We start from the raw sequence: 25,427 nt of genomic DNA on the forward strand, positions 1-25,427 counted from the left end.
AGAGTACTTTAAGTTTTGTGCAGCACACCACAAAGCTTGTGCAATTCTTTACCATTTTAGAAATATATGAAAAATAAGATCAATGTTAACGCTTAAGGATACTGCACGCCTTAATCTCATCACACCTGGATTACTGCGACAGCCTTTTTATTCGCTTGACCCAAAAATCTATTGATTGACTCTAGACTGTGCAGAACTCAGCTGCCAGGCTTTTAACCAGAACAAAGAACAATGATCACATCACCCGTTTTAGCTTCATTACACTGGCTCCCAGTATGTTTTAGAATTGACTTTCAAATTTTATTGATTACTTTTAAAGCTCTTCACGGCCTCTCGCCCTGTTATGGCTTCACAACAACACAGCACCAAACTGAGAAACTATCCCTGATGTCATTTAATTTCAGACATTTATCTGGTTGTAAATGGTTGTAAATAATAATTATTGATTGCATAGTGTGCTGATACTTCTATAATACTGCATCTGTTCTTTTATATTCCTTTGTGCTGCTATGTCGACTAAAATTTTCCCTTACGGGGGATTAATAAAGTTATGTCTTATCTTATATTATATCTCTGACCTTTTAGTCCCACACGCACCGGCACGTACCTTGAGATCCACGGACAGAGGTCTTTTGTCTGTTCCAGAGTCTCAACTAAAAAATAAAGGGGACAGAGCGTTTGCAGTCAGGGCCCCGAGGTTCTCGAACAGCCTGCCCGAGGAAATCAGGTCGGCTGAGTGAACTTCTTAAAACATCCTTTTATAGGAGAACCTTTTCTGATTTTAGTTGATTTTATTTTATTCTATTTTATATATATACATTGTATTTTCTTTTAACTGTATTTTAGCTCCTTAAGTGTTTTCTTGCTTTTATTGTGTATTTTGTTTTTATCTGTTTTTATTGTCTTTGCACTTTGTAACATGTTTTTTGAAAAGTAACAAAGATTATAATTAATAGTATTATAAACTCAATTGGAAAGTGGTTACTGAGGTAATGGATCAGGTGAGAAGTAGGATCATTTTGTCATAAACTTAGCTGACTTACTTTTGCAACCAGTGGAATCGCCCCCTGCTGGCCATTAGAAAGAATGCAGGTTTAGAGCACTTCCACAGTGGCTTCACTTTTCAGACCTGGAGGTTCCCTATTTGATCTTAACAGTTTATGAAGCTGTGTTCAGTCAGTTACATGTTTTTTTAACCCTAATCTAAAGTGAATGCAGACACACCAACACGTATAATACAACACACAGCTTCAGGATTGCTGGTGTACAGATACAGTTCTTACATTTAGTGTACATGATGTGTACTAAATGCCAAAACCACTGGCATGGTCCTTTAAGACCAGCAGCACTCTGGCTCAGGGAGGCTCCGACACACACCAACACTCAGAGTAATGGATGAATTTCCAGAGTTTTTGCACTGAGGCAGACATTGAGATATAACGGATGGTAGCTGACTGTGCTGCAGCACTGAGAGGCTGTCTGTATTTCACACTGCTTTGACTGAATAGTCTGTTACATGACTGACTGACTGGGGTATATTAAGATCACCAGTCTACTGAAATCCCGGAGCAGTTAACATGACAGTAAATTTGCATCAAGGATCCAAACCCAGAAGCTGCTCATTTTCTCTAATGTCAAACGTGTCCTCATTCACCTCCGGTACACTGACTACAACCTGAAACAGACCTCATTATAAAGAGGATGTCAACTGCCCACATTTCCACAGGGAATCTGTTTGGATCTGTAGCTTACAAACCAGGATTTAATTAGGAATTTGGATATACTGTATATCATTTTCTCCGGGCTGCTGACTTCACATGCAAATATATAAAAAAGATGACGTGGAAACCTCCTTCTTGTACTGTAATCACATCTCTTGAGTGTTAAAGAAACCTGTTAATAGGTATATTTAATTTTTCATGTTACACTTCCATGACCCTCTAACATGGTATTTGTGTGATTTATTTGCCACAGTTAATCTATAATAAAAAGCACTTCTTTTCTTCTTTTAATACTTGGATGGTTCTCTCTATACCAACAAGTCCTAACGTCTAAACAACTAAATAGTGTCCTCCAAAAATGTTGGTTTGGTTGTTAGGCAGCTAATTGGTTAATGTTGTATTTAATCTTAGTCGTTAGAAGGAAAATCCATGGTCTCCGGCATAAAAGCTGCACATTGTGTTTGCTCATTCATCCAACCCAACCTCTTCTGTATGAATTATGGCAAGTAATTTCAACAATACATGTATCTGTGCATGGCAACTACAACACAGTTAAGGTCAGTATACACTGTATTGGCCCTGAACAATGGCATTGGACATAAAGTGTGCAAACTGTCCAATATGAACGTAATCCAAAGGGATACTGCACTGAAAGCATGTTTGATAAATTATTTGAAGTGGCGGAACACTGGAATGGTCCTTTTTAAATCTCAGTTTTTCCTCATATTGTCTTTCTTCTTCAGCTTTGGGGACTGACTAGAAAAAGAGTGTATTAATACAATGATGTGTAAAGGTTGGTTTGACTAAACTGTATAAATCACTTTGACAGCATTAATGGAGAGACAGACTTAAAGATGGCTGCCACACAGCACAGGAGCACCTTCTTTCCTGCCTATGCTCTCCTATTCCTTCTTTCCTGCCTTCTCTTTTCCATTCTGTCTATCCTTCCAGTTCTTCCTCATCCTCTCCCTCGTATAGAGCTTTAGCAGCAGGGAGAGAGCAGATAAGGCCAAAACCTTGTAAGCTTGTATATCTCCACAGACAGGCAGGATTCCCTCCGTCTGGTTAGGGAGACGCTGGTGTCGAATCTCGACACCAGAAGTCATTGCTCGAGGGAGAAACCAGTTCCAAGCTCCACCAGTAGCTCCCAGTATACTTCCCACTTCCCACTCCCACCAGCTTTCTGACAGAGCCAGGTTTATTATATGCTCGTGTTGGCCAGAAAGAAATATGACACTTAGGCAAGTAAACACACACACAGAGCCTCAGATACACTGGCAGTTAAATTTTCTCAGCTCTTCATTATACGCGTGTTTACTTCATCTGAGCTAATGGCCTGCTCCCATTGGTAAAAAACCTTTGCAGTGTGTAATCCTCAGGGGCCTATCAGAGCTCAGCGCTGTCTGGGGAGCACTAGGCTGAATGTACTGATTGATGCACTCTTGGTAGTCTGCTGGGAACTGCTCTCTTCCTGTGGTCAGTGAAAATGAGGTGTGTGTGTGTTTGCAGGTGTGTTACAATGCTACATGGACAGAAGGCTGTGGAGACCAATAGACATTCTTTTCTTTCTGTGTGAGCTGCATGTGTTTATTACTGGGTAGGTAGTCCGTTGACAGCACTGGTTCGGTATTTTGGCATACAAAACATAACTAAATCTTAAATGTGACACTGGAGACTGCGGTTCATGTGCTGTCTCCAACTGATTGTCTTTTAACAATGAAGACAGTCGTTTCTGAACTTCATCTAGTTATGTTTAGTAACTGCACCTTGACCACAGGGGCAGTAGAGTGTAAAAAGTTAGTTAGTAATTGTTTCTGTTTGTGTAAGGCCTTGTTGTAATTGTATGAGTGACAGTTGAATGATTATATGAATGGTATTTAGCAGCTGACCTCTTTATACCACATTGTATTTGCCTTTGTAGTCCTATTGTTATTATTGTTATTATAGTCATTAACATTACGACTATTATCATTAACACTACTCTAAATATCTGTACCATTTTTCATGCAGTCTATAGCAACATCACCTTTACTGTCTGAACTTCTGTGTGGATATTGTGTAGGCTGCCTCCTCCCCTCTCTCTCTCTCTCCTTCACCCCCAACCGGTGGAGGCAGATGGCCGCCCACCCTGAGCCATGGTTCTGCTCGAGGTTTCTGCCTCTTAAAAGGAAGTTTTTCCTTGCCTCTGTCTCCTAGTGCTGCTCTTGGTGGGAACTGTTGGGCTTCTGTAAATAGCATCACAGAGTACGGTCTAGACCTGCTCTTTTATGAAAAGCACTCTGAGATAACTGTTGTTGTGATCATGTGGCTATATAATATTAAAATTGAATTGAATATTTGTATTTTATGTGAAACTACATGCTATATTGCACGACTTTGCCTATCTTGACCAGGTCGCCATTGTATGAGAGCTTGTTCATAATTGGCTTACCTGGTTACAAGGTTAAATAAATAAAAATAGACATCATGCAATACAAAATCTAAAAGCTAAAGTATTTTGGACCCAAACAGTATAAGGATCCTAGAATGAAACAAAGGATACTTCCATGGGGGGTTTCTCATACATAGTCGGCAGCTCAGTTGTGGTTTATTCACATACTCTCTTCACTTTCTAAAACCAGGAGTCTTTTCTGGCCTGTCAACATCACAATTGGGTGTCGTAGGGATCTAAAATCCAGGTTAAAATGAATTCAAATCAACATGCTTCTTTTAAAATATCGGGCAGATAATCGATTTCGCTGTTAGCTGTTTTCCGTCCAAAAACTGCAACCGTTTGTGTCAACAGAGATCGTCTGGCGGGCCGCGATCTTGGTGAGGTTGGCTAAGCTGATGAGTTTCGTTTCTGTGGTCAGATTGAAGTAGAGAAGAAGAGTTTGCTTTGGCGGAGGCGGTCTTTATCGTCCTCTGCTGGCGACCCGTAGGAGCTACACACACATGCAGGATCAATCGATTCATCTCTTCAATATGAAGAGCCCACTTACAGCCCTGTACCATGTTCTGTTCCCAAGCTGTGGCCTGTAAAGCATGGGAGTGCTTTTGGTCATATATATTGACTGTTTTTATCAATATTTCAATGTTTTGGAAGCTATATTATTTGGAACGTGGCTGTATGGAGAGAAATAGTGTTTTGAAGAAAACTCCCAATAAAAGTGAACATATAAGCAGTAAATATGGCCAAAACATGGACATATTTCTGGTATATTTTTGAAAGATTGTGTAATAATTGTTGTATATCAGTTTCTTTTCATCAGATTTACAGTTACAGTTGTATTCTAGGTGTATTAGAAGATTTTGAGGTGCATTATAATCTACCTTATGATGGTTTTGATGGTTTATTGCATTAAAATAAAGCTTCTTTTACCAGACGAGGATGAAAATATAATAATTTTTCTGTATTACATCTCCGTTTGGTCTGTAATGGTAAAATAAAAATGTTAATGTACAATGGATTTAAATTCCTTAGCTTCTTGACCTTTCAAATATGGCAGGTACCATGTGGTTAAATAATAGTCAGTGAGGGACTTGTAATATTTATACTTTTAATATTATAGTTAGCATAAAATCCTTTTGTAAAATGGTGTTAACGTGGTGGAGCTAAAACAACCAAATGACTCCGAGGTCTGCCGCTACCTTGGATTGTTCAATTTAAAAGACAAAGTGAAGAATCTTGATCACTAAAGCTGTTTGTAAACTCTTTCTTGGCAAGTCAAGTGCTGCGGTTAATGCACATCTCACTTAAAACCATCCAAAATTAAATAGGAAATTAGACAACCTGTTGCCAAAACAGCATTTAACACATATAAGTAAGAAGACAGCAGAAGCTTTATTAAAATCTTACTTATCATGGACGTTATTATGAATGAAATAATAAACCTTTCTTCACAAGCCAGTAGTTAAAAAAGGAGAACAAATCAGCATGTATAGATTCTGTATCTTACCAAACAGGGTTTCCCTGCTTATTCATGTCCTTAGTGGTTCTGATAAACAAATAAAGACAAAGCAACATTTGTAACATGACCACAAATCATACAAAACAAAACAAAGCCAGCTCAAACACAAGATTAACAATTGCTGACCGTGACAGTGAATTTAACCTTACCTATATATTTATCTTAGACTGGCATGTGAATATTGTTGGCGATGGTGGGCAGAGCTGAAGCAAGAAACACAACTTCCTGGTTTCACAGTATATTTCTTTATTTTCCAATAGGTGCCAGGGATAGCTTAACGTCTCATCTGCAAACATTGTGTCAACACAAATGATAAGACACAAAATGTTTAGAAAGATTACACATAATACATTTTCGAGTCCTAATTATCCCAAGTAAACAATACAATAACATTTATACACAGCTGTAAAAGATTCTAAACTAATTAGCTTTAATTGTAGGCCAAATGTAATAATGAAGCATTACTTTTCGGTTCAATAAATTTAAAGCCACTATGTGTAAGGTTTGACAAATCTTAGCTCCGGTGTCACCCTGTGGAAATATAAAGAATGCCGCTCTGGAAGACAACAATGTACACTGCTACAACCTCCACTGATATGATTTGGCAGAAAACAGCACGTAGACTGCAACAACATTCACCTTTTGAATCAGAGTTGCTACGGTAGCTTTGTACACAGAGTGGCTTTAATGTAGAAAACAAAAAAACAATCAATAAAATAAGAAGAAAAAAGTCATATTTGGACGATTATTATATTTACTTTTTTCAACTGCAGCAGCAGAAAGTGGCAGGCAAAATGTCATCATGCAAAAAACATCATGCTGCACATACTCCATCATGGCATCTCACCATCGTGTCTGATGTATGTTGTTTGCACATCAGCGCCGTTCCAGCAGAACGGATACGCACAGGCTGACTATGTAGATGTGACTGGAGAGGAGGAGGAATAACGGCGATCCTGTGTGGGATTTGATGTGTTGTGATGTTGATTACAGCGTCCCACCACTTCCGTCTCTCCAAATTTATCACTGCTTGATATATCCCCCACACCTATCCATTCCTCCACACACCACCTCATATCTCTATATATCTCGCATCCGTTTCCCCCTCTGTCTTATTTACTTTAGGTGAAGATGCAACATGAGGCGGTGGTGTTGTTGGTGTGATATCCGATTGCAGCATCCCACCAGTTTTGTCAGTCACAATTTGTCATTTTATCCATTTCACTCTCGCTCCATCCATCCATCCATCTCTCCCTTTCTGTATTTATTTACCAAGAATAACATGTGATATGAGGAAGAGATGTTGGTTTGATGCCGATTGCAACTTCCCACTGTTTCTGTCAGTCATAATTTATCACTTTATACGTGTCACCCCCTCTACTCTCACTCTCTCTGTTTCTCCTATGTTGATTTAGTGAGAGGAGGATTTGATAAGAGAATTAGCTTTTTCTGATGTAATCTTGTGATGTTGATTGCAACATCCCACCACTTCTGTCCAGCAGAATTTATTATTAGTTGATGATATCCCAGCCCACTCTCTTTCTCTTGCTCTCTTTGAAGCACTTTATATCTTCAAATTCAAGTTTGCTTTAGAGAATGACAGCTTTAAAAGAAAGGTATACAAGGTTTGCGATGTGCACCGAATCATTTCAACAAAATAAAACACAAGAAATATAATATGAACAAAAAAAAAAATTACGCACATTTTGAAGATCGCAAAATATGTAGTTTGTCTTCCAAAACGATATATGTTTTGTGATTTGATAGCCCTATTGTGCAGAAAACATTTACAAACGACAAAATATGATCTATACTGTTATCAGCTCAGGCACGTCCTTGGTTAAACCCACATTTTAAAAAAATGCTTTGGTCACTTGGGGGCAGCAACATATTATGACCTCATAAATCTGTCAAGCGTTGACACAGCAATACAGGAATTTGAACCCAGGTACAGAACGTACAGGCGGAGCAAATGCAGTTTCTAGTGTTTATTAAGAAACAACTCAAAAGGGTACTAAGCTCATGGGATTGTGAGGCAGCAGGCAATTGAAACCAGGCACGCAGTCCAACACACTAGCAAACAAACCCAGAAGGTATAAACAAATATCCAAAGTCCGTAATCCAAAAAACATCCAGAAACAAGGGAAGAAAACACAGGAGACTGACAGTATACAGGATGCAAAGACAAACAGCACTGAGCAAAGAATAGACAGACATAATATAGAAGAGGGAGGTAATAAATAAAAGTCACAGGTGGAAACAATCAAAACAGTTCAACTAGTGGAAAAACACCAGAGCGGAGCGCAGTGACCAGAAATTAAAGGAACGGTAAAACAGGAAACGGAATAAATGACACAACACCGAGACAAGAAAGAAGGACAAGAAGGACACAAAAACACACTAGGACACAAGAGGAAGGACTTACCGAACCAAAACACATAAACTATGACAGTATCCCACCTCAAGGAACAACCCTCGACATTCTTATGTAAATCACAAAAGACAAACTCCATCCCAACAAGTTATAAAGGAAAAGAAAGGCCCAAAAGGTCTAAGACAAACGAGGTTGGGATGAGGGAGGTCCGGAGTAGGGCGGGTTCAGCGGTAAGTGTCCGGCTCCTGAGGAAAACAGCAGGCACTCTCAGGCGACCTGAGAGCTAAACATGGGCGGAGAAGGAGACCTCAGATGGGTGGCCTGAAAGTCAGACTTTAGAGGAGCCGGAGACCTTCAGCAGGAAGCCTAGTGGTAGGATCGAAGAGCTGAATCGATCTGGAGGTTAACTGGGAGGCCTGACTGAAGCCAGCGGTGCACCGGGACAGAAAGTTACAGCAGCCCAGCAGGGACAGGAAGCTGCGGCAGCTTATCAGAGTAGGTGGGTTGCTGCAGCTCAGCAGAGTCAGGACATGGCAGCTACTCAGCAGGGTCAGGGGGTTGCAGCAGTTTAACAAAGTCAGGGCCTTGCTGTAACTCAGCGGTGACAGGACATGGCAGCTACTCAGCAGGGTCAAGGGGTTGCAGCAGTTTAACAAAGTCAGGGGCTTGCTGTAACTCGGCAGTGACAGGACATGGCAGCTACTCAGCAGGGTCAAGGGGTTGCAGCAGTTTAACAAAGTCAGGGCCTTGCTGTAACTCAGCGGTGACAGGACATGGCAGCTAGTCAGCAGGGTCAGGGGGTTGCAGCAGTTTAACAAAGTCAGGGCCTTGCTGTAACTCAGCGGTGACAGGACATGGCAGCTACTCAGCAGGGTCAGGGGGTTGCAGCAGTTTAACAAAGTCAGGGGCTTGCTGTAACTCGGCGGTGACAGGACATGGCAGCTACTCAGCAGGGTCAAGGGGTTGCAGCAGTTTAACAAAGTCAGGGGCTTGCTGTAACTCAGCGGTGACAGGACATGGCAGCTACTCAGCAGGGTCAGGGGGTTGCTGTAAATCAGTAGGGTCAGGAAGTTGCAGCTACTCAGCAGGGTCAGGGGGTTGCAGCAGTTTAACAAAGCCAGGGGCTTGCTGTAACTCGGCAGTGACAGGACATGGCAGCTACTCAGCAGGGTCAAGGGGTTGCAGCAGTTTAACAAAGTCAGGGGTTGCTGTAAATCAGTAGGGTCAAGAAGTTGCAGCAGTTTGACAAAGTCAGGGGCTTGCTGTAACTCGGCAGTGACAGGTAGTTGCAGCAGGTTAACAAAGTCAGGGGGTTGACATGGTAGCTGCTCAACCTCAACAAAGTCGTTTAGTAGCTGTAGCTCAGCAGAATAAGGAAGTTGTTTTTGCTTAGGAGCAGGGAAATGCTGCAGCTGTGGGACTTGGGAATGCTGCAGCTCAGCAGGGACAGAACACTGCTGAACCGCAAACAGAACAGGATGTTGCTGCAACTCCTCTGAAAGTTGTTAGCAAAGAGTAGCATATTTACATATTCTGCAGATACAGAGCGATATTAGCTTTTATCAGCATGGCAATTTTTACATTTTCAAAGTCCAATTTTTATCCAGTGCCTTGCATTGGAGTGTATGCTGCCCTCCCTCTATTTCTGATTTCTGTTTTGGACCTTACTTCAATAAGGCCTTTGTGTTTTACTAACTTTTCACTTTACCTCTTGATGAGGTAATCTTTTAACATCTATATCACTTTGCTGCAAACTTTCAGTCCTCTGAGCCTAATGAAAAGAAATTAACCTCTTCTGGGACAACATATTTACTTCCTCTGTAAGTGCTGAGACAGTACTGGGAGTTCATCCTCACACTGATGCTTTGTTTCACATTGATCCCGTTATTTAAGCTGCAAAAACATAAAATGCATCATCTCAACAAGCTGAAAGTGCATTTTCTATGGGTTTTCGCAGCAAGACGATCGGAGTAACCACTTAAAAGTGACTAATGTTTGAGTTCACACAGTGTTTAGGACACAGCTCTGTGTATTTGTGTGTACGTGTACCCACTTACTGAACTAATTTTACTTTGTGTTTTAAAGTCTCATAAACAGTTTACATAGTTTGTGAAACATGAATCAACGCACTGTCTACATTACATTGAACTTGTGTGTGAGGACATTATGTAGACATATGTAGACTAGCATGATTTTGTGTTAGTGTGTTTTTATTTGTTTTGTACTTGTGCTTTCATCTCCGGCCAACCAACCAGCAGTCTTCATTAGAAAAATATTTGTATTTCCTTGGTGGTTCATTAGAGCGCTCTCTCTGTTTCTACCAGCGGAAAGTGGAGGTTTCCCACTCTTGTCAACACATTATCTGATAAGAGACAAATGGTATTTACTGGCTGTGTGCATGAGAGAGACAGACAGAGACAGAGAAGCCACTTTAGTTTGCTCAGAAATGGTGCTTGTTTTAGAAAACAATGCCTGAAAGACTTGAGTGGAGGGGGGCAGGGGAGGGGGGGTTACAGTTGTGTGAGGTTTTATTTTCAAACACGGTGAGTTAAACAAAAAAAGGGTATTTTATTGTATATTATATTGTATACGGCCATTGTGTCTGTGGAGTATGGTGTCTGCTTTTATGTTTCAATTAGTGTAATAGTGTTATGTTTGTTTGTATTTTCTTGTTTGGCTATTTAATTGAACAATACATTTTAAAGAATAGAAAAGACGTCGAAAGGTGCCATCACTGTTGGGCATAATCTAAATCTCCAGATAACATGAAAAACACTCTGACAGCATGTGAGAAAAGAGGTTTAATGGGATTCCTAACTTAATGTCTTGTCTTGAAATGAATGAAAAGATGGCCTTGATTGTCTTCTTGTACTATAAAAGACGGTGAACAGTGAGCAAGCACAGCAACCGGAAAATGCAGAGAAGAGTACTGCAATTCGTTTATCTGCATTTACTCTGACAAATCAGTATGTGAGTGGTAAAATTGTAATCAATGCAAAAAAATGTTTGAATGTAAAAATGAGATAAACTAAATAAGGCTTGTAGCGACCTGGCATCCCTCCAAAATATTAGAATTGTCCTTCATGAATTCAAACAAAATTGTAGTTAGTCAGACTGTGAAAATCACATTTAATAATCCTTTCCCAATATTTGTTATCTGTAATCCAGAATTTCCTGTTATTAATTACTCTTTAATGTGTGGGTCTGTTTACCAGCAGAAGACTTGACCATCAAAAGACAGCTCTGTTCATGTCTGTGGAAACGTGTCAAATGATGAAGAGGACACAGCTCAATATTATATAAAGAGAAAGCATCATTTTCAATAATCAATACCCACTGTATGCACTGTAGCATAAACAAAACTCATTCACCATTGTCTGAATGACAAAAAGACAACATTTAAAGAGACATGTGATGTCAGCAATGTTGCATATTTGATATTCCTTTATGAAAAACTTCCTTATGGTGGCAAGTGGTTTATTGTGTGTGTAAATAAGGCTGGATGAACACATTAGAACATCCACACAGACAGCTTTTACCTACTCAGACTCACTCCTCAGTTGATGGTGAATTATCAGGACCATTAGCAGCAATAATCATAAGCCTGATGTATAAGAAAGTAGAGTCACTGTAAATAATGGTTATTAATGGTGCTCAACGAGCGTTGAACAGTACAGTTTTGTTTGTTCCACATTTCTGTTGTCTGACTTGAGATCATTAGATTTTGATGAAAGACAGTTTTTGTCTGTTTTGCGGTTCAGCATGTGATTAGTTTTTCAGTAACCATATAAACCATATAATCATTCCCTTCTAATGGAGCGAGGAGGCTGTGTCATTTATATAACAATTATTAATGACACTCATATCGTTTATTAAATAAAGTGTGCGGCAGCCAAACCGTCAGACCATCAGTGAAGCTCGACTACAGCAAACATTTCAGCACGGAGGCCATTGACTGAATCAAATGGTTAATCAAAACAGAAAGATACACATTTCAGTCACAGAAGTTATTTTTATCTTAACCACCATGTGAATGTTGTGTCTTAATGCTTCTCACGTTCTTCATTCCATGAAACCGATCTCTGTGTGTTTGTATCAGTGACGGTTGATTTTTCTTCATGGTTCTAACAGTACATGTGCACAGTCAGTACACACGTTTCCCCGAGACAGACAAACAGAAGTGCATGTGCGTGACACACACAAACACACACACACACATACATTCAGCTATGCCATCTGTTGATCTACAGTAGATTAGCCTGCTGGTGGGAGCAGCCTCATCTCTCTCTCACACACACACAAGCTGCGATGTGTCAGTGTCTCGGGGCCGAGCATGACGAGGTGTCAAAGCGTTCTGCTCTGCCTGCCAAGTCTCTCTCTCTCTCTCTCTCTCTCTCTGTACTCTCTCTCTACTCTCTCCTGTCTCCCACTTCACCTCCCTACATCTCCATCATCATCCCTCCTTTTCTACATGTTACTCTTATTGTTCTTCTCCCTCCCCGAATGACAAAATCATTAAATTTAAACTTTGACATTAAGTAAACCAAAACAAAAGTAAAGTTATAGTAAAAATATTTTTTTATGGTTTGTGAAAGTTTTACAAATATTAAACCTTGACCTTGTGTGTAGTTGAAGGTGTCTCTTTTATAATGGAGGTCTCTGGGGAAAATGCTTGAACAGACCTGAATGTGTCACCTCTCTCTCTCTTTCTATCTACCGTAAAACTTTGAATAGCCCGGGCTTTTATTTGCTAAAATCACTGAATTGAAACTGCCTATATTTGGGACACTCCTTTAATTCCTTTCACACAAAACTGAAATAGGCTACTATGAAACAGTTTATTTATTTCTATAACAGAATGAATATTACTTGTATAAAAATGATCAAATAATATCACATCATTCATGTGATCTAGTTCTCACAGACGGCTTACGCACTTTTATTTTGTAGGCAGCAACATAACGAAAACAACAACAGGGTGTAGAAGTTAGCAGACAGAGAGCGATGGACTTCACATGACAGGATTGACAATTTGTATTACTTTTTATGAAAAGCTTTTTTAATTCTTTCGATCCGCGGACCCTTACAGAGTAAAGGAATTTAATAATCAAGGAACAGACACATTCTGACTTAACGAGCGTTTCAAAGGTAACGGAGTCTGCGCTTTTTTTGTCTCATCTCTTTCCTACCATGCCGGTTACACTGGTAAGTCTATATGAATTAGACTTTGGGGCTTGTTGTTTCCGTTAAATGAACTGAATAGCGTGGAGAATCTAAATGTCCAGCAGGTCCATACTGACATATTGATGATACGTTTAATTTAATTGATATTTGTATTAACGATCTAAGCAGCTTAGAAGCAGTTAAAGCGACCGACCCAGGGGGATTAAGAGGTTTTATACATCCAGAGAACTTCTTTAAAAACAATACCAGGGATTTAATCGAGACCTGCGTTTATTTGTCAAAAAGTATGCAGCTGTTTAGGACTCGGCCATTAATTGATGTTTTATGGTAAGTCTACTACATTTACTATAACATTTCTGAAAAACTGAGAAAAAAGAAAAAGCAGCCAGAAAAGTTTTTTGCAGTTTTACATACACAGACACATACGTTTACACCCACCCAAGCACGTGTACATACAAGCAGACTCACTCTCACAAAAACACCCAGAAATTGACCTAGACATACACAACACAACACGCACACACACACACTGTCCATCTTCTCCTGAAATGCAGCCCAGTTTTCCAGCCAGTCCTTGTGTGTTTGCTTATTTTAGTGAACACAGCGTGAGTGTATGCACACGCACGTGAGAGACAGAAAATGTCTGTGTGAGTGTGTAAGAGTGTGTGTGAGGGTGCCATCTGTTAAAATATTGAGTGGAACAGACCAGAATTATTCCCACAATCCCTTCCCTGCTGTCCCCTCTCTTTGTCACTCCTTACTCTCTCCCTTTTTGATCGTCGTTCCTACATATCCCCCCCCCCCCCCCCCCCCCTCTCTCTTTCTCTCTCTTTCTCTCTCTCTCTCTCTTATAAGTGAGTCTTCATCCACACCTCCTCTCTTTGGCTCCAGGCAGTTTTTCCTGCAGCACCACCAAATGAAACAAATTTGGATGTAAACAACAACGTCATCAGCATAGCATCACACAAGACACACCATTTACATAATTTTGCACAACACCTACATGAGTTGTTTGGATTAGTAAACTTGACAATTAAGTGCAACTGAATTTATCCCTGTTATTGATGCAGCATTATTTTTTTGTTGTTTTTTTTTTTTTTTCATTTTAGGTAAACCTTTACACATGACCAACAATTCATATTGTGGGAAATGAATTGCATTTGTGTGCATTGTATCATTCTTGTTTTAGAGTTGCTCCTATTCAGAGTTACTCATTTCAAATTACTCATTTTAAATTAATTATTATTTTTATTGTTATTTATACAGTATGTGTCTAATTTATTTGAATTTATGTACTTTATCAAACCCTTTAACCATATAGTTGGCCATTTCCTTGCAAGACATGTAGAAGAAAGTGAAGTGCAGGAGACATGAAGGATTACATCCGAAGGGAAAAGTTTTTATTTTTAAGAGTTAATCCCTGACAGTGTGATCACATTTCCTCCAAAACCAACAAAAAATGTAATTTCATATTTGTCCACAAAAGGAGTTTAAGGAATGATTTCAAAATGCCATAGGGTGTATTATCCTTTTTTTTGACAGCCCTGTTTGTTCAAAGGATTAACAATGTTTTGTTTGTTTTTACATGACAAGGAACTCACACAGCAGCTGTGTAAATTGTGACCGTTGCCTGTCATGACCATAGGTGGAGGTAGCATGAAATTGTTATTTGTGCCGCCAAAGCTCTTGGAGAGAAGAGTCCTGGTGGGTGGTCGGGGTTACAACGTTTGTAACATGTTAGATATAAAAAAGAAATACTCATAGGTCTCTGTGGAAAGCTATAAGAACTGTTTGTGGACTTGTACAGTACATGAGCTTTTCTTTTTCTTTGTTGATGGGTGACTGGACAGACTCCTTTTCTGAAATTTACAATGTTATCACCATATTTTGGATGTGTTGCATGTCTGCAACCTGTAACTAGGGCTGCAGCTATCACTTATTTTAGTAATCTAGTATTCTACAGATTTCATCGAGTGCAATCCGCACCATCAAACCACGTCATCTTCACTTGTCCACAGCGTAAGCGCATTGTGCGACAGTAATAACTGTCTTTGCGAAAAAGTGCACTGTATATAGTTATATGGATTAAACAAAGAATTTTTATTGATGCTTTTTAGTAATCGAGTTATACGAGTTTCTCGATGAATCGATTCAGACACAGCTGTAACTATCAAAGCACTACTTTTTTCAATTTCATGTGTTCATAACTGGTTATGGGGATTGTTCATTTTTATTGATATTGATACCCTTTCTTATTCATCGCGTTTCAAGTTGAATCAGATTTGTTGCTCGAGACATAATGTTACATTATAGGACCCACAAGTCTCGATAGCAGTATTGATAAGCTCGGACCGTACTGATTCTCGGGTTTTGAAAAATTTTGGAACCGTTTCCTTTTAGAATCCCCATTCATTACTTATGGTCATTTACAATGTTGGTGATCTGTTTACTTTGTACATTATACAGCTGCAATCTCTAGATATCAAAATGTATACATCAAAATGTTTCGGTTATAACAAAATGATGAAACAGCCTCACAAAACACAACGCTTTTATAAAGACGAATAGTGACATTCTGACTACCAAAAGTCGATGTTAGAGATTTGTAACACTACAACTGAAACCACACACACATCCACATTACCCTCAGAATAATGGATCGCCATGTGTGTGTAGTTTCAGTTGTAGTGTTACAAATCTCTAACATCGACTGTTGTGATGACAGCTCATGGCAGCAGGGTGATGCAGTGAAGAGCCTCCTTCAGCAGGATGATTTGTTGCAGTCCACCTTGCTGATTCATCCTTGACTCTGAATCCCAGCCAGAGGTTTTATTCTCTGGGTGATCCTGACCATTGACCTTACTGTGGAATGAGTAAAGTAAAGACAGAAAGACCCTCTGAGGATCCTTGAAGTACTACATTCCCATTTCAGTTTTGAACTTTGAGTGCTTTGACAAGATCCTCACCGTAGCCGAGATATGATAAACAGCAAAACCTGCAGCAAAAACAGTGCGGTAGAAAAGAAATGTATGTTTTCATGAATGATGAGTCAGGGGTTGAATATTTCAGCAGTCACCTGCAGCAGTGGTAGCACATAGAAAAGCACAGCAAAAACATTAGGGAGTTGTGCTTCCCATTGAATCACAGTTTTTTACTGGTAGGGTTGATCTACATCATTTAATGTTTGGTTAACATCACTGGTTGTTTAACAGTGTGTACTAAAACTATTTTCTCCTGAATTTTAAAATGTTATCTAATATTTGAAACTGTAAAACGATTTTCCTTGTCTCAAGGCCCTGTAATTAAAACTGAAAAGACTGACGTAATTATAAGCAGATCATAAGCTAAGCAAATTTTCAGTTGTGTTCCGGTTGCATTTGAGCTCAGCAAACAACAATTACACAGCTCACTACAGTATATTATATCCCTTGAAGAACGTTGGTTTTCTCTGGTCCAAAGCGTTTGATGAGTTGGTAACATTGGAGCGTTTTCCCATTGGTTTGGTTTCTTTTTTCACATAAAGATAAATCCAAACAAACCAAAATGCACCACTACAAACCACGAGGGATGAAACGATTACCGGTTTAATGATAAACCATGGTAAATGGGGTTTTTTTGCGTGTCTGTAAACAACTATGTCTCCTCATTCTGTCCAGTTAAATATGGTGTGCCTCAGGGGTCGGTCTTAGGACCCATTTTGTTTTCCTTGTATCTGCTTCCCCTTGGACATATTATCCATGAACATGGCATTTCTTTTCATATTTATGCTGATGACACACAAATATACTTGCCCGTCAGATCCACAGACCCTGGAATGCTGAGTTCACTTAACAACTGCCTTTGTGAAGTTAAAAAATGGATGTCAAATAATTTCCTCCAGCTGAACTCAGACAAAACAGAAATCCTGGTCATCGGGTCTCAGCAGATGGCAAATAAAATACTGCCATCTGCTGGTTCCCTAGTAAATCACATTAAGCCTGTGGCAAAGAACCTTGGTGTGTGGTTTGATAGTAATTTAAATTTTGAGCAGCACACCACAAAGCTTGTTCAGTCATGTTTTTATCATCTTAGAAATATAGCAAAAATTCGATCTATGTTAACTTTTAAGGACACCGAGACCATTTTACACGCCTTCATCTCATCACGCCTGGATTATTGCAACAGCCTTTTCACCTGTTTAGCCCAAAAATCTATTGATCGACTCCAGACTGTCCAGAACTCAGCTGCCAGGCTTTTAACCAGAACAAAGAAATATGACCACATTACTCCTATTTTAGCTTCATTACACTGGCTCCCAGTATGTTTTAGAATTGACTTTAAAATTCTATTGATCACTTTTAAAGCTCTTCAAGGCCTCTCGCCTTGTTATATTTCTGACCTTTTAGTCCCATACGCACCAGCACGTACCTTGAGATCCTCGGGCAGAGGTCTGTTGTCTGTTCCAGAGTCTCGACTGAAAACTAAAGGGGACAGAGCGTTTGCTGTCAGGGCCCCGAGGCTCTGGAACAGCCTGCCCGAGGAAATCAGGTCGGCTGAGTCAGTGAACTCTTTTAAGTCCCTTCTTAAAACATACTTTTATAGGAGAGCTTTTCCCGATCTTATTTGACTTTATTTTATCCCTTTTATTTTATTTACTAATTTTATATTAATTTTTCATGCTCTTATCTTGTTTTTTTGTATTATTCTTTACACTTGTTAAAGCACTTTGAAACTTGTTTTTGAAAAGTGCTCTACAAATAAGGATTATTATTATTATTATTATTATTATAAATTCCCAAGGGTAAATATTACCGTACACATTTTAATTACCACGACAACAGGGTTCGGTATTATAAAATCACGGCAAATACTCTCCCAGAAGCAGGTGCGCATGTGCAGTATGCAACATGGTTTTGTTGAGATGAGATTTATCAGTCACTCTGAAGTCTGGTCATATTTTAGTTGTTATGAGAGCGCTGGGGGAAACTTGATTGAAGAAAATGACCTTATAGTGAACGCAGGGTGAGTTAACTTTTAGCTTTGGTTTGTCTCTCTGACTTGCTAACAGCGTGTAAACTGAAGTGTTGCTGCTCTTGGAAAAAACGCTACACGTTGTTGTTGTTCTGCTGCTGTGTGCGTCGTGTGTCTACAGCCTCTATTCGTCCACTGCACATGAAAACACGTTACGCAGTTTTGTCAACCAACCAGTATATCTTGTTCATTTTAAATCCAGCAGCTATGAAATTAATTGTGAAAGTGTCAGAACAGGAGAGTCGCTGCAGACTTCTATTTATTCATGTTGGGCTCATTGCAGTTACTGTCACTGTCTTCTAAAGACTTATTTGTTGTTGTGCACGGGGTCATTGCATTCTTGATATTGATGCACACTTAGAAGGTATTGGCTGTGTTTACAAAATGGCAATGTTATTTGTAGTTTTCAGTGTAAAACTTGTTGAAATGGTTTCAGTGTGTGTACTTTTAATCTTTTTCTGCACATTTACCTTGATTGCACTGATAACCATGATAATTTTGGTCACTATAATCGTGATGTGAAATGTTCATACTTTTTAATCCTTACAAACCACTTGAGGAAGTTCACTCTGGCTATTGGTCACAGCTGGCATTTTCTCATAACCGTGGTAATTATATGTTCAATACGCAGGCAAGACTATAGCAGAATGCAGACGCCCTCACGTGGTTTGTAGTGATGCACTTTAATGAATGTAGTCCTCACTTCCCTGAAGAGCTAACAGAATAGAAAACAGTGAAGAACAGAATAATTAAAAGCAGAACATACAGCAGCAGAGAGTAGGTGGTGGATTAGAAAGGATGAGGATAAAGACTTGTTTTCAGAAATAATAACAAAAAACCTGCTCTGTCCTTGTATCTCACCATCATAATCTCTCTCTCTTTTTCTCTGGCAGTATCCGGCCTGCTCTCTGCCCTCCCCCCTCCACCTCACTCCCTCTTTATCTCCTCCCATTACTCTTTCCCATCACGCCTTACCTTGTAAGCATGTAGTTTTCTATTACTGAAATGAATTTTCATTCCCTCCTTTGGTCTCCCCACAATCTAATACATGAATGTTTTCCTCTGCCTCTGTTTTGTTGTCCTTCTTTTCTTTCTACCACCCAGCCCTTTTCATCCCTTTCTTTTTTTTCTATTTCTCTATCTCTACCCCCTCAGGTGTTACTTTATCTGGATTTATTGCTCGATTTCTATTTTTTGCTTCTCATTTTCTTTCGTCCTCACTCTCCTGTCCTCTACCATGTCTTTGTGTGAATATAAGTATGTATTTAAGTCTTGCGCTTCTATGGACTGCTGGCACTGCGGATGTCTGGTATTTTCAGTCTCCCTGTTGTTGCTGGTGTGTGTGTTTGTGTTTGTTGGAGGAATTTCAACATTTGTTCGCAAAATTTTCTTTATATGTGATTACATTTAATAAGCTGCTTTATAAAAGAATATCTCGCTCGCTTTAATATTTTACTGACCATTGTTATCACATACAGTAGGTGAACAGATTTATTTTTCTGGTGACTGCCAATGCAAGTGCTGTATTATTGACATGGCTACATCTAATCTAACACTGCCAGACTCCCTCTCCTCGCCCAGGGGATTGTGGGTATTTGATTTGGGCTCTGTCTCCATCTGGGCTCCAGCAGGAAAGAGAACTGCAAAGAAGTAGTGCCATGCTGATTCCAATACCTTTGGCATGCTGGGAAGTTCAGCCATCACTCCGGCTTTTGAGAGATTCAGGTGGTGGGGACCAGCGAGGTGGCTTCAGTTTGTTGATAACAGCTTCAAGACTCACCAGGATAAGAAACAACTAAATATATACCGTCCATGATGGGAAAAGAGACAAAGTGACGGAGGCAGAAGTCTATTTCGTACAGTAATACACAAACTTTAAATGAAATGGCAGATAGATTTAATGTGAACCTCTCGTCTTAAAGTGTAATTCTCTAAACTTTTTGAGCTCAAAATGACTCAGCTCAGCTAATCCACGTGTTAGAAAGGATACTAATCAATTGTAGGGCTGGAAACCGAGCCTCAAAGCCTTTTTGTCATGGCAACAACAATGTGTCTGTGTCAAAAATCCTGTATTTTAGAGGGTTCGGGTTTTCAAAGTCTGACACTGTAGCCCCGCCCTGACAATGGAGGGATAATCATGCTGTTTTCTGAAACTACAGTTTCTGTTATTTGTGGGGACATGTCGTAAATATATATCACGTATAATGTTTTCATGCATTCAGTTCGTTAACTGTAGGCTACAACATGAGCTCTGTTGTTTTAACCTAGGCAATATTTGTTTATGTTTATGTTGTATTTGTGGCAAATTAGCACCATCTATAGCATTCAGAATCAGCAATTGACAATTCCTGTTTCCTAATAAAGGTATAACAGAGTTAAAAAGAGTCTTTTCTTTTTGATCTCTAAACAGATTTATGGAAGCTTTTTTATGAGTATGTGTGATATTTCACACCGAATCAAAAAATGTGTATATATATATAATATGTTCAGATTTGACAGAGTAATGGCTCTGAGAAGGATGAATTCGCAGATAACTCCAATTGCGCAATTGGGCATTAAAGGTTTTAAATTACTGTAATCATCTCCATGAGTTGTGCTTCAACTGTTGACCGTTTATAATGGGCTGATAGAGGAGAAGAACAAAAAGTCTGTCAGAAAACACAGATGAAAGAGGAGAAAGATGAGAGAGAAGAGGTGACGGGCGGATTCAAAGAGAAACAAAATTAGCATGGGAGCCAGAGAGGTGGAGGAGAGGTAAAGACAAGAGAAAAGACAACGCTGATCAATAATCTGAGAGAGTCTGATATTGGAAATTTCTCCAGTGAAACTGTTGAGACAACAGACACACACTTGGACAACAGTATCACAATACACACTCTCAAACAATAAATAAGTGTGTTTTCACTTAGATTTAGCAGCCGAAAGTCAGGTATGCATCTAAATAATCTCACACATTAACACCGAGTAATTTCCTAACAAGCCTCCTGCGTCCGTGTTTTCACCTCTCGTCAGCGCAGAGAGGAGTCTGATCCTGATTATCCACCTTCTGTCTCCCTCTCTCCTCCACAAGGAGCGTTTGTTTGTCCACCTGCTTCATCGTGCCAAGACAAATCCCCACATGGAGGAGGAGGGGAGGCTTGATAGTCTGAAACATGAAAACTGGTTCTAATATCTTGTGCTTCTGGACATAATTCCCAGTCATTACAGTAACATTTTCTAATTGTAATTGCTGAAATGCTGGAAGTCGGAAAAGCTGTGATAAGCAACTAGATTTACCATAAAAATTACAATAATAGACAAAATAGTAGAAAAGGTTTTTATTAAAATTATGCCCCAAACTGCTGGTCATAAATTTTATTATTGATGCCAAAGTATTTCTTTTTCAACTTTGAAATACTCATTATGGTGTTTTTCATGGAATAGATTTCCCCAGAACTCCACCTATAACAGCACAGTGCAATACGCACTGGCCACGTTGGAGTACATAGCACACACCTGACACATGTTACAGACAGAAGGACTAGTCAGGGTAGCCAAGACGTGCCAAACCACTTAGGGCCTGATTTACTAAAGGTTTGCGTGAGTAAAAACGTGTGCAAACTTGATATCACCAGCAAATTAACACTATTTTTCGATGTACTATATGAATTGAATTGTTATTTTGTATTTGAAGCTTTGGCGATACTGTTGTATTAACATTCATGCCAATAAAGCAAATTGTTTTTCGACTTGACTTCTTTTCTCCGTGAGATGGAAGAATTTAGAAAGTTGTGTGGCGCTGCGGAGAGCCCCCAGCTGCAGTAGTGCACGGATCACGCCGGCACGCTGCAGACTGTCGCCGATTGTTCCCTCTGACTGAATGAAGCACGATCTGCTGGCCTTTCCTGGCGTCCGGGTCATTCCAGCATGCTGTATCTGTTTCTGCTGGGGTTTTCCAAAGCAGTTTTTCAGATATGCTGGCCCAAGTACTTAGTGCAATCTCAGGCAGGATGGGCAGGTACGATTTCCACATACTCGGGACGCACTGAATGAAACAAACCAAGGATTTTACTGCTTTCCCTCCGACTCTCCATGGCGGAAACCATTAAAACACGCAAAACCCTCGTTTAAATATGTCCACCTCCATTGTGTTTGCACCTGTTATCATCTACGTAATAATTCTTAGTAGATCACCCATAACAGGCACTACAATTGCACGTGCAGTATTTTAGAATGCACACGCAACAGCTTGGAGCTGTTTGAAGTCTGATAAGCGTCTGCAGGTGATGTCACTTGAGTCAGGGGCTGCTTGTGCTGCCAATGAAAAGATTCTTTGTGTTGTGTTAGAGAGAAGCTCACCGGAACTATGTAGCCGGCTCCTGAACTAGGGGCCCCAGGCTACAGTAGCTGCTACTAGCACAATACTCCCAAATCTCTGACCAAACTGTCTGTAGTTGAGTTGAATTGTGGGTAATGTTAGGCACCAGATTTAGAAAGAATGTGTGGAATAAAAAAGATGATATCTCAGGCCCTGCATCAATATTCACGCTTTTCTTTTAAACTGCCCTGACAGTGATGTCGGAGTGCAATGCTGAATCTGTGGAGTACTCCTTTAATGACAGCTGAGAGATACCATGGTCTAAAAATACTCTATCAGAAGTAAAACCATAAAATACATTTAGTGGAGTAAAAAGTACAATATTTCTCATTGAAATCTTCTGAAGTAGAAGATATTATGCAAATATAGTAAGTAGCTTTACACTGTACTTAAGTGCATTACTTGGGTAAATGTACTTAGTTTCATGTCACCACTACACGAAGATTTAAAAATCCTGGGACTCTGGAGGCCAGAGTTTGCATTAGGTTTGGGCTACTAAAACACTTTGGGTAAGGTTAGAGAAAGATTGTGTTTTTCATTTTTGTGCTTTAAGTCAATGGTGACTTTTTTTAATGTTAAACCATGATCTTTCCCAGACTGACCAGCTGATAGAGCTGCTGGGTGCAGCTACAAAGAAAAGTGATTCTTGAGAAATATAAAGCATCCGTACTTATCAGAGCCGAGCTACTGAAAATTAGAGGCGAGTTCAAACTTACTGAGCATCTTCCAGGTTTCACTGGTCACTCAGGTGGATGGAGGTGAGGTTAATTGTTGCTTGCACTGCAGGAAAACTAATTAACTAATATGAACGTATAGGTCATCTTTGCAAACACATTTTTTTTTTTTACAATTAATGTTTATTGTTAGGCGGCAACTTGTAGGCGTTTTAGTAATTGTGACGGGATCAAAGGAGGAAAATTTAGATCATACATATCTCGTAAATTCAGTACCACAAGGCTCCTCTTCAATAACAATCGCACCACATAGGTCTAGTGAATTAATAACTGGGCCGTGTTATGAATATTGATGAGGGCGTGTGTACACCCAGAACCTCTCCTCACAGGGATCATTTCTTTTTCTCATTCCTTTCAATTGCTGTGTGTGTGTACTCACCAGTGCCGAGTACTAGGAGTATTTTTTGAACATGAACTGGTTTGGTCCAAAATAATTCTAAAGAATTTCTTCCAGTGTGTCCTTAATTAGAGAACATTAGCATTCTAGCACAGGATGTTTTACTTTAGATCTCTAACAGCTCCAGTGGAGTGTTTCATCTGAAGGAAAATGTGACCTTAAAATAATGTTTTCATCAACAGAAGACGTTATCCTTCACTACAGACGCAACCACTGAAGTTTAGATTTGTTAAACTTAGTTTGGTGAAGTTAAGCTTAGTTCTGTTACCCTTTAGACCTCTGTTTGTTTGCATGGTGATTAAAAATTGAAAGCAAATTGATTAAAAACAAACTGCTGAGACGCTGATCGACAATAGAAAATGGGTAATGATAAAATGGACAAATAGGTGAAACAAGTTATTGGTGCATTTTGCTTTTATTTTTTAAACTATTTTGTTATTTCTGCTTTTGTCTTTTTACATTATCCTCAGTAGTTTTAGTCTGATTTAGGCCACACAGATACAGTTGTCAGATATAAGAAAACATTTTAAACTTAACTAGATATGAAACAACAGGTGAAATAAATTAAATAGTATTTATAGAGTAAAATGGCTGAATATTACAGACAGTATGAAAGTATACAGGGTAGATTTTCCACATCAGCTGTGAAAATAAGAAGAATTCAAACTCCAATGTCAAAAAGAATGTTTTATCTTTTCACCATACAAGGTTTCCACATCAGTCTGAATGTTGCCTTGTCCTTCATGGATTCTCTGCTAGATGTGTGAATAGGCAATTATTTGCTAAAATGGTAGCCATAACAACGGTATAATGTGTCAGGGTTGTTTTGCCTGTCTCAGATTAAAAGGGACTCCACATGACACCTGCTGTTGATCTTGGAGGGAGCATTTTGATGTATGTTTTCATTAAGTTTTGGAACTTTGACATTGTCTAACGTCGACCTCAGAGAAATAAAATCACAAAAGCAAAAGATGTAGTCAATTAAAGACCAACACTCTGAGAAAGCTCCGTCACCTGGACGACTCTAACAGGCTGATATTAAATAAAACTCTCGTTAGTCTGTTATATTGGCTCTCATTATCTCCAGCGTGTAAATTTGACACTTGCCTGCTCTCATCATAGCCTGTCTGCCATATCATCCACCCCTTAGGTATTGTTAAAAGGCAGTCCTTTCGCTCTCTCTGTCTCCTCAGCTCTATTACAGCACTTTTGTTTTCTAACATTACACGAGTATCTCAGAAGAATCTTTCTCTCTTGCTGTACGGCTGCTTGAGATAAAGTATTGGTGATCTGACAGCCGAATGTAATTTCAATTTATATTACTTCACTCTCTGGGTGTGTGTTGCCCTATCTGGACAGTTGCTCTGGATTAAATGTCAGACAAATGTCAGTGGTACCTTTGGAGGCATGTTGCATAGTTTTATGTTCTGGATAACTCTTCTGCTCCTCTTGGTTTGGACAGACTTATTTTGACCTTTTATATTTTTGAAATATGACACACCAAAGAGCTATTTTAGAGGATGCATTTTTTGTTCCATTTTCTTTTTTGCTGACCTTTAATATATTTCTTGCTGTAAGAACCCTCACCATGATCACAACAAACATTTAATGTCTCGTGGTGAATGAGTGCTGGACTGATACACATATGTACTTTACCACTGAACTTTCACACACATGTTGATGTTGATGGTCAGTGTAGC

General features: G+C 39.4%; 1 protein-coding gene across 3 annotated transcripts in view; it reads left to right on the plus strand.

Moving 5' to 3' along the window:
- Positions 1–25,427, plus strand: part of si:cabz01090165.1 (uncharacterized protein LOC100333421 homolog) — a 358,553-nt gene that overhangs the window by 197,538 nt on the left and 135,588 nt on the right. The window contains exon 1 of one of the 3 annotated variants that reach the window (XM_038694088.1): positions 18,102–18,230. The exons of the other annotated variants lie outside the window; for them this stretch is intronic. The gene's annotated coding sequence lies outside the window, so the exon portion shown is untranslated. Of the gene's footprint in view, positions 1–18,101; positions 18,231–25,427 lie in introns of those variants that run through there. 3 annotated transcript variants of the gene reach the window in all.

Source organism: Micropterus salmoides, unplaced genomic scaffold, assembly GCF_014851395.1.
Source record: "Micropterus salmoides isolate LMB-PRFRI ecotype aquatic unplaced genomic scaffold, ASM1485139v1 Ms_hic_scaffold_3, whole genome shotgun sequence".
In the NCBI taxonomy this organism is placed as follows: domain Eukaryota; kingdom Metazoa; phylum Chordata; class Actinopteri; order Centrarchiformes; family Centrarchidae; genus Micropterus; species Micropterus salmoides.